Below are 14338 nucleotides of genomic sequence, written 5' to 3'. Positions count from 1 at the left end.
ACCCTTATTTTACTAATACAGATTTCCTCTGGGCTTTCACTGTCTTCTTTGTATTTGGATGTATCTGGAGGTAGTGATGGGTGGAAAGAACATTAATCTCCTTAGAAGATTTTTTTTAAAAATATTCTAATTTATTTGGCTGTTGTAAGGATTGAATTCTGTTTGCACTGTCTCTCATAAACAGTCAGCCACACACGCTATTTCACTTTATGTATAATTTAGTGTATATCTATGTATATGTGTAGACACACACACACACACACACACACACACACGGATTCAGCAATAATGGGAGTGAATGGTATAATGTTATGCATTATATGAATGGGTATACAATGTGTGGACCTGTGTGTGTGAGTTAGAAAGAAAGGGAGAAAATCTGGCATCACAAGTTAGTTTTATAATAATTTATCTAAATAAGAATTTTGTAGATGAACTATATATCACTAATTTATAAAAGATATTACTTCAATACTTCACTTAGAAGATTGCTTCTTATAATACCTGTGTCTTTTCTTGAAGATTCTTAGTTGTAGCTACTGACAGCAGGGATGTCATAAAATGTAATGCAAGGTAGCAGAGATATAAACTTTATAAAGGACACAGACAAATACAATACACTCTTTCAATATTTGTTTCTTTAACTGTCTCTGTTAACTGACACCTCTTGCTCTGAAATATTGCATCAAAAACTGGAGACAATGTGCTGTAGCAATCTTGAGTATGCTGTTCATGTGTGCAGGTTGCAAACTTACTTTGGATTTATTGACATTCATTACAGAAATCTCATGGTCAGTCTTTGAGCCTAAAACATGAAATGGCTGGGCATTGCAAGCTTATGTACATAAGTTGCTTCTTGCGCTGGTCAAGAACATATAAAGTCACCATGACACAGACTCAGCAATATATGGGGCTATGTGTTTGTCTACAAAGCTGTAGGCTGTCTCAGAAAATAACCAGGGCTTTTTTTGTAGCAGGAACTCCTTTGCATACTAGGCTACACCCCCCCACCCCAATGTAGCCAATCTTCCAAGAGCTTACAGGGCTCACTGGGATGTAGCCTAATATGCACAGGAGTTCCTGTTACAAAAAAAAAAAAAAGCCCTGGAAATAACTACAGTTCCTCTGTGGCAGTGCAAGAATAGAGACACAGCAATGTACAGTGATCAGTATCAGCCTACAATCTGGAAAATCTAAGTTCAAAATCCTCAGGTCTTTTACCATGCTTCTAGGAGGATGTGTTCTTTTTGACCATGAACTCTATTGTTATCCATATGGTGTGTCTTGTTATGCCAATAAAAGTTTTGTAATGTGTGATGAAAATTCCCAGTTTGCAAAGGTAATGTGTTGGGTGAACTTGATCTGGACACACACTTTCAGCCTAATCTACCTCACTGGTTTGTTATTCCTCATCTAAATAGTTCACATTGCTTTCCTTCTGAGAAAAACCGGATCATGAGGGCATGAATACAGTGAAAAAAGAGGAGGGGAACCTAGCTGCACCCTGGTATAACAGCCCAACAAAACACATTCTCTTTCTGTAGCAAGGCAAAAAAGCTCATACCTTGAATAAAACTTGGTATTAAAGCTGTTTTCCTTGTACCTCTCCTGTGCTATTGTGGGAACTCGGCAAAGCTCACTCTTTCCCTCCCTTCCCAAGAGGCAAGGCAGGGGAGGAGCCTCAGCCAATGGAGGGCAGAAAGGGTTGGCTCAGTAGCTATGCTGTGTAATTGAGAGACAAAACACAACAGCAGATGCACAGTGGAAAGCCAAAATCCAACAACGATGTCCAAATTATAGTTTGGAAAGTTTATATAAATCTATAATATTCAAACAACATAAATATCCAAATAGGGCAGTAATTTACAAACATAGTACAAAAGCTGCATCAATCTTTTAAAGTTCATCCAAAACTTCATAGATCCTTTGAAGGACCAAAGACTGTTTTGAAGAAAAAATTATTATGCACTGTCACCATTCAGTGTGTCACTCGAAGGTCTGTAGTACTGGAATTTGATCCACAAATCTGTGTAATAAGGTCCATATATTCATATATTCATAAATCCATGTTCTCAACATGTTTGCCAGCTAATTTCTTCCATGTTTTGAGACCCTATATGACAGCCTAAAGCTTTATCAACTGCCTCAAGCAATAAATTCCAAATACACTCTCAGAAAAAGTCTCTGCAGCAAATACTTCCAGGCACACACGTGGTCTCAGCATGGTTATAGTGCTATAGGGTCCACCCATCACAGCAGCCATTTTGTCCAGGAAAGCTGATCTCTGCCAGCTGGAGATTTGTAAGTCAAAATGCCCTCAAAATGAGGTTGGGGAATAGTCAGGTGGGCACCTGGCTCACTAGGGATCTTTTACCTATGTATACAAGATTAACCGTTCAGAAGGGTAATGTTTAAGAAGATAGGGACTCTAATTTAGTAAAATCAATTAAAATGTATTGGGAAAAATATAGACTTCCATACAAGATAAAATACTCATCAAAACACACATTCAGTCCTAGAAAAGAAAGAAAGATAGATAGATAGACAGACAGACAGACAGAGGAACACATGGATAGACAAACGGTGATATTTATCTATCGTAGTCTTCAAGGAAGGCTCCAATGGCGACAAGCAAGAAGTGGGAGAAGGGACCTGAAACTGATCAGGAATCGGGGATGGATCTATGCAGTGGAAGTTGGGATACTGATAGAACCACACCTGTGGGTAGCTAGTCCACAGATTATAAGGACTCTCTTGAGCCCTCGGGGGATGGGAGGTATGAGGGAGGAGAAAGGGGAGGCTCTGCAGTGACCATAAGGGCTGGACTACAGCAGTAGCCAATAGAAAATTCATTGGTGGTACCTAATTGGGTGTCTGTTCTTGACCAATGGACTTGCCTGGATCCTGGATACCTGAGAGAACTTTCAGGTTGAAACGGACCAGGGGGCGGCTCCAAAGTGACAGTTGGAAAGAAGAATAGAAGTGACTACTGGGTGGGGAACACTCAAGATTAGGGAACTTATCTGAAAGGGTGACAATAGAGTCTAATTGTGGCCTAGGTAACACCCAGCATGTACAAAGGAACTTGGCTCTGGCTGAAGATGGTCTTCCTCTTCTTCTGGGCACCAGTCTTTGTCTAGAGTTCCATTAAACAAAGAAAGTGGCAGTTGGACTATTAACCACTCTGGGGTGGGTAGGTTGTTTGTAGGCCAAAGGTGACATCTGGTGTGCACATGAGCCTTCTGCTGGGATGAACTGGAGTCAAGCCTGGTGGGAAGATGGCTACATGAGGTGTTAGCCCTCCACGGTGGATTCCATGGTCAGCGCTTCATAACCATTCGCCTGGATAGCTCCTGGCAGCGCAGTCTTTTCCGCTCCATGGATGGTACACGAAATGACGGGAAGACGTTCGTGCTGCTGGTAGGCACTCTTGTACCGGTCTAGAGAGCCTATGTAGATTATGGTTGCTTGTACAGCATAGGTCCCTTGTGCCCCTGGGTAGGTTGACCCACACTCTCTGGCCAGATGTGTGTGAGTTACTTCTGCAGGTGCTCTGGCAACCAAGGTGGTAACTACGATGTTCAAAAAGGGGGCTTTTCCCTCACAGATTAGTTGTAAAAGCGGGAGATCTCCGGACTCCACCTGGAGTCTGGCAACCCTAACTGGAGCCTAGTGGAAATGGGTATAACTCCGTTGTAAAATTTCTGTTTGCTTTTGGCAATAAAAACAAGGTGAAGCAATAGTAAAGCCTTCTGAGACCATCTTTTGGGTAAAAACCTTTAGGCAGTTTATTTTTAGTCAATGTTCTGGCTAAGAGCTTATTTTGTTAGGTAGTTACATATGGAGGCCACTGAAAAGGAGAAATTTTCAGGGCAGCCAAGTACCACCATAGGTGCCTGGACAAAGATTACATCTATTCTGCTTCAAATGAAGTATAATTAAAAAATTAGTTGGCATCCTGAAAACACGAATAGAATAATAACTATTAATTAGTTAAGAAACAGTAAAGAAAAGGGGCAGAATTATTAAAGAATACATTTTACTTAGCTAATTACTCACATTGTGCAGATTATAATAGGCTCTCTCCAGTGCAAAAAAAAAGAGACTTCCCAGCCAAGGGCTCTAGCCAGAATACTGAAGTGCACTATAAATTAAATGTACATGAGACACAAATTACCATTGAATGAAGTGCGAGATCAGTCTCTTTCAAAGTACTGAACTGGAAAAAATATTTTAAAATATCTCTACTCACCCATATCTAAAACCAAAAGAAAAGAAATAGAAGCTCACAACAATGTAATGATTCTTATGAGTGACTTGGATGTTTTAGGTAAAGAGCTTGAAGAACCAGTTCCAAAGACCCAGAGGGACTAAGGTAGACCTGACACTGTAAAGACACCTGCTGACAATGTTTCAGCAGCACCAGGTGCCATCTTGCTAGAGCCTGCAAGAAAGAGTTTGCCATTGCCCCTTGAGATAGCCACTGGGCCTCAGATGGAAAGGAAAAGGAAAGAAAAGGTCCCCTGTGCAAGCACCAGTCATTTCTGACTCTGGGATAACGTTGCTTTCACAACGTTTTCATGGCTGACTTTTTACAGGGTGGGTTGCCATTGCCTTCCCCAGTCATCTACACTTACCCCCCAGCAAGCTGGGTATTCATTTTAGGACTCAAATCTAGACCCATAATACCCCAGTATCCACTACCACTTTGCAAGGATGACAGGGGCAGACAGCTAGGGCTGAGGTAGTGCAAAGGACTCAAAGTGACAGATTGGCTGTGTGAAACCCCAATATGGATCTAGAACAGTGCCCTAAGAGTAAAATTTCCTTGCAGGATACTGTCCAGACCACAGTGCAACTTCGGGAGCTCCAGCATTTTCGGACAGCATAGCTGAGCTCAGTTATGCTGAATCAGGTGGTCCACTAGGCAGAAGAAGCCTTGTACTTCAGGGTAAAGGGTCTGGTACCACTTTGAGAAAACCTGATTGGCCCTGAGTGCAGAGTGCAGGATAGGAAGGAATATTGGGGAGATATGAAAAGTCTGTTGCATTTGTCATGGAGAGGAGGCACTTAGCTAAGTCCTGAGATAGTGATGTTATTTTTTATGGTGACACAATATTCCTTTTTTGTTTCCCCCATGACTACCTCTCTAAAATCTATCTCTACTACTGTACTTTGTGCCAGGATTTCACTAGAGAATTGGCCAAGAGCTTGTTTTCCACACAGGCTGAGTTCTTGAAGAAAAACTCTCCTAGGAGTGCACAGAAGCACAGAGTGCATAGATGCTCTATATTCTTGGTGCTTGTGGGGGGCAACAGTGGAAGGGCTTCTGGTGTCCGGGACCCGCTGGTGGACCTCCTGATGGCACCTGTTTTTTTAGCCACTGTGTAGGGTTGTCAGGTCCAATTAAGAAATATCTGGGGACTTTGGGGGTAGAGCCAGGAGACTTTGGGGGTGGAGCCAAGAGCAAAAGGGAGTTCTGGCCATCACATTTAAAGGAACCACACACCTTTAAAATGCCTTCCCTCCATTGGAAATAATGAAGAATAGGGGCACCTTCTTTTGGGGCTCATAGAATATGACGCCCTGTTCCAATCCTTTTGAAACTTGGGATATTTTTTAGGAAAGTCACTGGATGCTATGCTGCAAATTTGGTGCCACTACCTCAAAAGACAGCCCTGAACCCAAGATACCTGTGGATCAATTCTCCATTATACCCTATGTGAATTGGTCTCCATAGGGAATAATGGAGTGCCCAGCAGACATTTCCCTCCCCCCCCCACTTTCTGATGTCCCTGAAGTGGGGGGAGGGCCTCCAAATCGGATCCCCTGCCCCCACCTGGGGATTGGCAATACCACTGTATGACTGAGTGTTGCACTGGATGAGCCAATGGTCTGATCCAACGTGGCTTCTCTTATGCACTTAAGCCTTCTTCTCAGCACTGGAAAACTGCAGTCTTCTTTCTTCCACACATTTTAATAATTCAGTAGCATACTTAAAGATGCAGAGGAAGCAGTGGAAGTACTGAATTATATTTCTGAATCCTTTTGTAAAAGTAAGAATAAGGTAACTGTTGTGGTTTGCTCTAGTAGTACTGGGGTGGACTCTTCAGATGACTAGGAGTCCCTTTGAGGCCTTGAGATCTTTGAGGTGTGGCCACCTTTGAGCACTCTGCAGGCAATCTGGCCACAACAATCAGTTGTGGACCTGCCCCCAGTGGGCCAATAGACAAGGAACCTCCTGAAAAGCCCTGTTGGCACCTTCCAGTGACCTGCAGCAACTGCAGGAGCCTGGCCAAAGTTCAGTGCCCACAAGTGTTTCCCCCAGTATCTTAGAATCAGAAATGGAGGACCAGCTCAGAGGTAGGGGACTCAGAAAAGGAACAACTTATGAGCAGTCTGAGGTCTTCCTCTTTTCAGTTTGTCCCAGGAAGAAGATGAGGTATAGTAGCTCTTGCCAGAACTTTAACTAGGTCATTAGAAAGGATGTAGATCCCAGCTTCTTATGTAAACATGGAGAAACTTAGAAACTTTGCTGCTTTAACAGCTCTCTTAAGGCTTGCTGTAGTTGCTTCGACCGCTGTCTGCCTGACACCTGCATACCTTCATATCCTGTCCTGTGCCTGCCTTCTCAAATGATCTCCTTCTCTCCTGCCTACTCATCTTGACTTCTGCAGCCTCCCTGCTATGACTCCTGTCTGCCCACTGGCCTCAAAAAGACCGTTGCCTGTCAGTTGAAAAACAGGACAATAACTACATGTGCTGAAGCATTTCCTTCCTTAGAGGTGGTCTGCTGGACAGCTACATGGAAGCCAGTGTGTACTTTCATCTGCCATTGCCATATCAATAAGAAAACCTCTTTTGGCACAAGAGTTCTCTAATAAGCTCTGACAGTTTAGATGTCAACTTGCAGTATATTGCTTTTTTACATCCTATTGGTTATGAATGCCTTGCTCTGGACCACCAGAGAGTGGAAAGTTTCTTTCTAAGAAAGTTTCTTTCTAAGTTGTCCTAGGGTAGGGCAGTCAGTTCCTTCTTATGGTCAGGGTTCAGGACATGGTTTATTATTTCTTCTGTTCTCTCCCTGTTGCATTTTAATCATTGACTGTGGAAGACAGCATATTTCAATAGTTGTGGGAGTAATGTGGCTTGGCTACTGGACTGGTATGGGAGAATGAGGGAGAAACTCCTTCCAGTAGAAGCTGGCAAAGAAATAATGACCCTGACTGCCTCCAGGGAGGACCTTCTTCTCATTGGTTATGGCTGCCCACTGAGAAAGGAACTTAATAGTAAGAGAGCAGACTTTCCATTCTCTGTAGTTAGATTTAATGAGCTTGTGTTTTAGTGGTTCTTCGGTCTAGGTAGCTCTTCACAGCCTGAACAAGCTTTCAGTATGATGTGTTGCACATTATATTTGTGACTGGAAGCACTGAGCTTTTCTTGTGTGAGCTTCTGGGCATTACTCAAGAGGCTGTTTAGTGGACATCTGTTGATGTGTAGGTATCAAGTCTTTTGTTGCTTTGAAGCTATTATTCCATTCAAGTTATCTATTATCTAAGTTTTACTTGTTATTAGTAAGTCCAGGGAACTTGATTTATTGTCTCTGAAAACCCACATACTGTTCTTGGAATATGTAGAACCTGTATATTTACAATTATTTACTGTTGGGGAAATGTGTGTGCGTGTTCTGCATCTCCTTGTCTGACAGGGCTTTTCTTTCAAGAGATGGTGCTTCCTGCTTTCATGGGAACCCTGTTTCTGATGATTAGTTCAAAGAAGGCTAGTGTGTATTAGAAAGCGACCTCATTTAATAGCTTGCAGGCCCCCTGCATCCTAAAACAAGCACGCTACAAGATACTAAATGTTCTGAAAATCCATCTCATGGTCTAATCTCTTGATCAGCACTACTGTTTTAGACCATATTTTCCTGTACTTGCTGCTATTATTATATCTTTTGTTCTTCCTCTTTTTTTGGTAGTATAAATAACACAAAACCAATTTTCTCAGATTAAATATTTCCTGTGATTTTGTTTAATAGACAACCATACAACTATCTCTTTAATCCCATAGACTCTGAAAGTCCTCTGGAGACAGGATGTGCAACACCCAGTTATTTGCCTGCTGGAAACCAAGCTGTTTACAAGGCATTGATTCTTTAATAATTTTAGTACAGCCTTGTTGAAGCAACTCATAAGAGTAGAAAGGGTTTTGGCAGTGGCAGAATTTCCCAAAGAGCCCAAGGGATACTTTTTATTAGCAGTGAAAGTTTCTTGCCAATTCATTTGTGTCTGTGGAGGCAACCAGCAAGGATGTTTAATAGTGCTCTGTACTATTTTGTATTCTTCTGCTTTTTCCTTTGAAACATCTTTTTAAACCAACTGTTTTTAAACCAGCTGAAATGCACATCATTGATAGCTTTTAAATTTAGTAAAGCAAAGTTATAATCCGGTGGCACCTTTAAGCCCAACAAAGTTTTATTCTAGTTGTTGAGCTTTCGTGTGCAAGCATACAGTGGGTGCTTTCACATGGCGACTGTTTACAAGTGGATTTTTCTATTCTTACATGGTAAAAATCCAGTTGCAAAATGTGTTATTTAGTGTGTGAATGCATCCAATGTCTGATGAAGTGTGCTTGCACATAAAAGCTCACAACTTGAATAAAACCTTTGTTGGCCTTCAGGCCCAGCCCGTGGGCGCATGGTGCCCCAGGCAGCCTTGATGCCCACTGCTGCCCTGCCCCGTGCCGAGCCTTGCCCCTCTCCATGGTGCCTCCCCCCTCTCAATCTTTAATGCCCAGGGAACTGGTGCACTTTCAAGATGCCCCTCCCTGCCCTGCCAATCAGCTGATTGGTGGGAAAAGCGGCCGGGAGGCTGGCACTCCTATGCTGGCCTTCTGGTGCTCTCCGGACCTTCAGTGCTGGGGCAGCAACAAAAGGAAGATCAGCAAGCTGTTGGTTAATTTAATTAACTCATAACATTGTTAATATTGTTGGTTACATATAACATATATCATAACATTGAATGTGAACACTTTGGAGACATAGATATGTCTCAGATTAAACAAGTGCAAATTGCCTTAATTAAAATAAAAGAAGATGCACATCTACTCAGTCTTTTGAAAATTCAGCAGCTTAGATTGGAACAGTTAGTGGCATGGGCCTCAGAGAAGGACGTTTATAAACAAAATAGGGGAGAAGAAATAAAGCAGAGGAGTATTAGGAAGATACCATTTGCTCAACCAGTTTTGTAGTGTCAATGTTGATGGTCATGGTAGGCATCATGTGGGCAGACACAAGTTCAATACTATGTTCTCCACATTTGCTGATACAAAAGAGAATGCAGAATCTATATATCTAATTCTCCAAGTGTGCCCCCTACCTGTGGATATCTAAATCTGCATGTAGGGGGCAGACTTACGCCAAACAGGTTTTTCTGCAAACTTGTGGAAGATGGAGGTGAAGCAGCCTGTGAAGTCTCTTCATGGTTCAGGGCTGACATGGCACTGCCTTGTGCACCTTTGGAAGAATAGCCACTTGCCAACTGCTTGCCTTCCCCCAGTGCTCCTTTTAAAACAGCATATCTGAGATGATGGAGATCTATGTGATACAGAAAACCACTGCCAGCATCAAAAGTTATAAAATATTTATTAAAAAGAAATGTTCACAAGTGTACTTCAAACACAGCACCAGATTGAGCAAGGGATCCAAAAGAAATGGGTAAAATGCAAATCCTCCGTCCCCTTTATACATACCCTATTATATGTTAAATACTGGACAGGCTCTTTTAGCTTAGGTGTTCTAGTTCTGTACAGAGTTACCATTACCTTCAGGGTTGCTCCAGTTCTTTAGGGGAGCACAAGGTCAATGGCTGCCTCCCCAGTGGGAGAGATCTGTGTGTTCTCATGGACTCAGCATCTAAGGAAAGAAACCTCTTCCTTGTGGCAAGAAGTTTTTGTCATATTTGTTTCTCCACACACTGATTAGGTCATGCCAGGTTCAAAGAGACTTTTCCTGGAATTCTCCAGGAATCTCTTTCCTGAAAACTCTCTGGTATTATATTTCTACAAACCTCTGTTCTCTGCCTGGGGAAAGGGGGAGATTTTGACCCACCCATTATCTCTCCTGCTGTTATCATTTGTATGAAGATGGGTTGAGGTATGTTTGTAAAGCAGGTGCCCTGACTTTCTCCTCCTCCTGCCTGTGCTCTGTCCAGAGGGGAAAAAACTTAAAAAATGCAAAGTGGAAGTTTTGCTCATTTCATACCACCCGGGACAAAATGCATTTCTTCATAGCCACTATTAAAGTTTCCATTCCCCATGTGGCAGTGAAGGATCCCCCAGTTTATGGGGCTTCTGCCCCATCCCGAAACAGCAATGTCCCCAATGTAATGATGTCATGCAGAAGTGACATCATCACAGTGGGGGCGTGGGATAGTGATGTTCTGGTTTGGGGGCAAAATTCTATGGTTTGAAGGTAATTTTATGATAGAGTTCTGCTCTCAAACCAGAGTGTCAGGAATGTCATGTGAGGATGATGCTGTTTGGAGGCAGAGCCTTGCCCCACTTTCAGTATGCTCCCTCCTACCCTCACTGCTGAATCTCAGGGACCTGGCAACTCTAACCACTATCCATTCCACCACAGTCTTCTCACCCAGAGCAGTGGGGACATTGTAGATCAGACTCCCATAGGGCTGAAGTTAATAGCATGGAGAATCAATCCCTACGTTTCCACCATCGTGCTCAGTTACCACAGATCATATACTAGAAAGTCCTATACAGCAAAACCAGTAAAACTTCCATAGTTATACTGTCCAGAGATCTATTTCACATGACAACTACTACTTCTATATCACAATTTTTAGTCTATATTTGCTATCTGATGGTCAGGACTTAATTTTCCAGAATAATCCACTTGACTGCAAACTGCACCCTCCACATTTAAATTGACAGCTGAACTTGTTTTTTCAACGTTGTGGAGACATGGTTCTTAAAGGAGCTTCTGTGGTTATCTCCAAGTACAACCTCTTGTCCTGGCACTGAGTATCTCCTTGGCTTTATGAAAATTACTAGAGAAACCTTTTGGATTTCTGTGTTGGCTTATCACTCATGTATGGTGCTGCATAGAGACAAAGGAGTAAAACAGGTTACTTAAGTGCAGTACATTTTTGTTCCCCCCAAAACACAACCCCCTTGTGGTAGTACTCATAGTATTTGCCTCTTTGGGGGACCCCAACTGGATGGAAATGTAGCATAGAAATGTTTTGCATAAATAGATAAAATATTAGGAATGAAGACATTAAAACATTGTTATTATTATATTGTAAATGCTCTCAAATAAATACACTTATTTACATTTCTAGAAGTCCACGGAAAAGGTTAGAAAGTAAATGGTTCATACGCTATTTTCAGTGAAATGAACAACAAGAAATAATGTATTTCAGCACAATTCAGTGGGACAAATAAACTATAAATCCTTTTAATTTTTGGCTGCAATCAAACTGGTACCTCCATCTCTTAATTTAACCAACCATTAGTTTAACATACTAAATTTACTTGTTTGCGAACTTCCAGTGAAGGTGAGGGGGCTTGGAAAAAAAGTGGCAGTGTAGCTGATGCATACCTTTGCACCCACTGACATCACCAGTGGCATGACTTCAGTGGCAGGATAGGTCAAGCAGCATCTTTTGAATTGGCCCAGCCTGGACCCAGACCATGCCCTATTGGTTGAAAGAGGTGGGGGTACACTGTACTGGCACATACTGACAAAGAAGCCCTGCTTTCTGCAGCTGATGGTTTTGAAGGGGAAATCTATACAGTCGCACATCTTGCCTTCATTTCCCACTTTTGTTAGCTTGTACGATATGAAGGAGCTAACTTTCCACTCAATCAACGGATATTATCTTCCTTGGGGTTCAGACATGACTGCTAATTCTAAATCTAGAATTCTGGGACTTTCTGGAGGTGTGTTCTGCACAAGGTTAGAAACCAACGGCATGGTTTCAACTTATGGAATGACAATTTATGGAATATTGTTTATAGCTAATCTGTTTTTCTCTTGGATCTCTTAGCAGCTTTTGATATTGTTGACCATGATATCCTTCTGAACTGCCTGTGTGGGAAAGAAGTGGATGGTACTGTGTTGCAGTGGTTCTGATAGTTCTTGGAGGGAAGAAGGTAGGGAGAGAGAGAAAGAGAGCCCAGAAGGAAGTGCCACAAGACTGCCATTTACCATGTGACTTTTAGCCTGTGAGATTTCGTCTTGCCTCACATGCGATACAGAATCTAAATAAAACTATGGGGCATTTGTAGGTGATCTGTGGAGTAGCATGGCCAGTCAATGGATGATACCCAGTGCTTTCTAATTTATTTGATTTGTAGAAGGCTACACATTTGGTGAAGGAATGCCTAGAATTTGTTTTACCTGAATAAGATGTTCTACATGCTCTGGTTGTACTTTTAGAATTGTATACCTCAGGGGTCACCAATCTTTTCTTTTAATAAGAACAACTTATGAGTAATGAAAAATATTTCAAGCTGTCCCAATCCCCATTATGCTACCATTTTTTCCCCCTGACCTAGAACTAGATCTTGTAATGAAATGCCAGAATTGGAGATGTCAGCTAAGCAGTGCAGGGTAAAAAAAACCTATCAGTAATTAGGCCCATAACTGGGTGAGAGAACCCTATCTGGGAGAGGCAATTTCCTTTACATGGTGGTACAGTGGTGGCATAATTCTGCACAAAAGGTGGGAGTTTGGACCAAAAGCTGAGGATGCAAGAAGCTATTGAAATTTTTTTTTAGTATGGCTGAATGCCAGAATCAAGACTTACAATTTTTGGAAGATATGTCCTTGGAGACTCTGGATGTTTGTGGCAAGCCAGACTGTCTAGCTGATTTTTATTGGGAACCTAAACCCTTGTTAAGAGGAAAGTTGAGGTCTGCAATTCAGAGGAGAGGAATCTTCAAAGGGCTGGAATTACTATTACACCGCTCTTTGTCCTTTACAACATTTATAACCAATTTCGATGTGTTGTTTCATTGGTTATATACTTCTATTACATATAACCCCATGTTCATCATGCTTTATATTGGCTCCATGCATTTGCTTGGTCAAATGTTAGGATTAGGGATGGGCATGGTCCAGGAAAAAAAAATGAACTGTGGAGGTCCGTGGAGTTTACGGACCCCCAGACCATGAACCTCTGCATTTAGTGGACCAGATCATGGTCCATTTGGTCCATGCAAAATCCATTTAAAATTTAAATGGCCATTGTGCAAAGCTGCATGGTGTATGAGTGAAGGTGAATGGCAACTTCACCCACTTCCAGGTGGGTGAAGTCGCCACTCAGCCTTCACTTACATGTTGTGCAGCTTTGCAAAAGCCAAATGGTTTTTGAAAGCCCTACAAACACGGACCTTACAAACACCCTAAGAGGGTCGTGGGAGGTCCGTGTTGGCAGGATGGCATGGACTGAGCTCACAGACCATGAACAGGGTCCCAGTCTGTGGAAAAATTAGGTCCATGGTCAAGTCTGTGTCCATCCCTAGTTAGGATCATGCATACCAGGAGGTTGGCAATTGTGCATGAATCCTCCCAATGTACATGGTTGCCATATGGGGTCAATGTGGGAAATTTCAGCTTTGGTACTTGTGAATCAGAACAAATCAGAGCTTCGTGTAGTGCAAATGGTGTCTGTACATATGTGCAAAATTTGCACATTGCCTATTTCAGAGAACAGAGCAACAACATATATCAGGAGGGTTGTGGGTAGCACAGGCTCCTAATATGTGCAGTTGTAAGTCAGAAAAGGCTTAGCACCAACAGATGAATGACAAGTACCTTTTTATATTTTGCGATTTGGAAATATTCCTTTGACAATAATAATAAGTTCAGTTTGACAAAATATTTTGTTAGCAAAATGGGTACCTTGCTTATGTGAACTTGCCAGGTAAAAAGTATTACTGGCTTGAAGAGTGGTATTGTCTATTGATGGAAGGGATGCAGCTCAGTTCTAATACTATTCTGGGCACAAAAACCTCTAGAAAAAACAGGAAGCCTGCAAAATGTTTAGAGTAGGACTTTCCCCCTTCTGTTTAATTCCTTTTCTGTTTGTATTTCTAAATCCAGGTTTTACTATAAATTTTATCCCAGCTTCCCCTGCATTCTTGTCAATAACAGTATCTCTGTTTGCATTCTAATTTATTGAATCATTACAGTGTCATAATTAAAGGAATGATGTAAACTGAAAAAACTGTATTTCATATAGAAGTAATGCTAGTAATGTTGTTTATAGGGGGAAATAAAATTTGTGTAATCCCACACAGAAAGCAAACTTTTACT

The 14338-nt window shown here is 41.8% G+C and overlaps 1 protein-coding gene across 1 annotated transcript in view; it reads left to right on the top strand.

The window, feature by feature from the left end:
- The window catches only part of PIEZO2 (piezo type mechanosensitive ion channel component 2), a 399620-nt gene that overhangs the window by 129436 nt on the left and 255846 nt on the right, over window positions 1-14338 (top strand). The gene's annotated exons all lie outside the window — the stretch shown is intronic.

This window comes from Heteronotia binoei, chromosome 7, assembly GCF_032191835.1.
Source record: "Heteronotia binoei isolate CCM8104 ecotype False Entrance Well chromosome 7, APGP_CSIRO_Hbin_v1, whole genome shotgun sequence".
NCBI lineage: Eukaryota > Metazoa > Chordata > Lepidosauria > Squamata > Gekkonidae > Heteronotia > Heteronotia binoei.
This window is presented reverse-complemented; position numbering and strand designations above follow the sequence as displayed.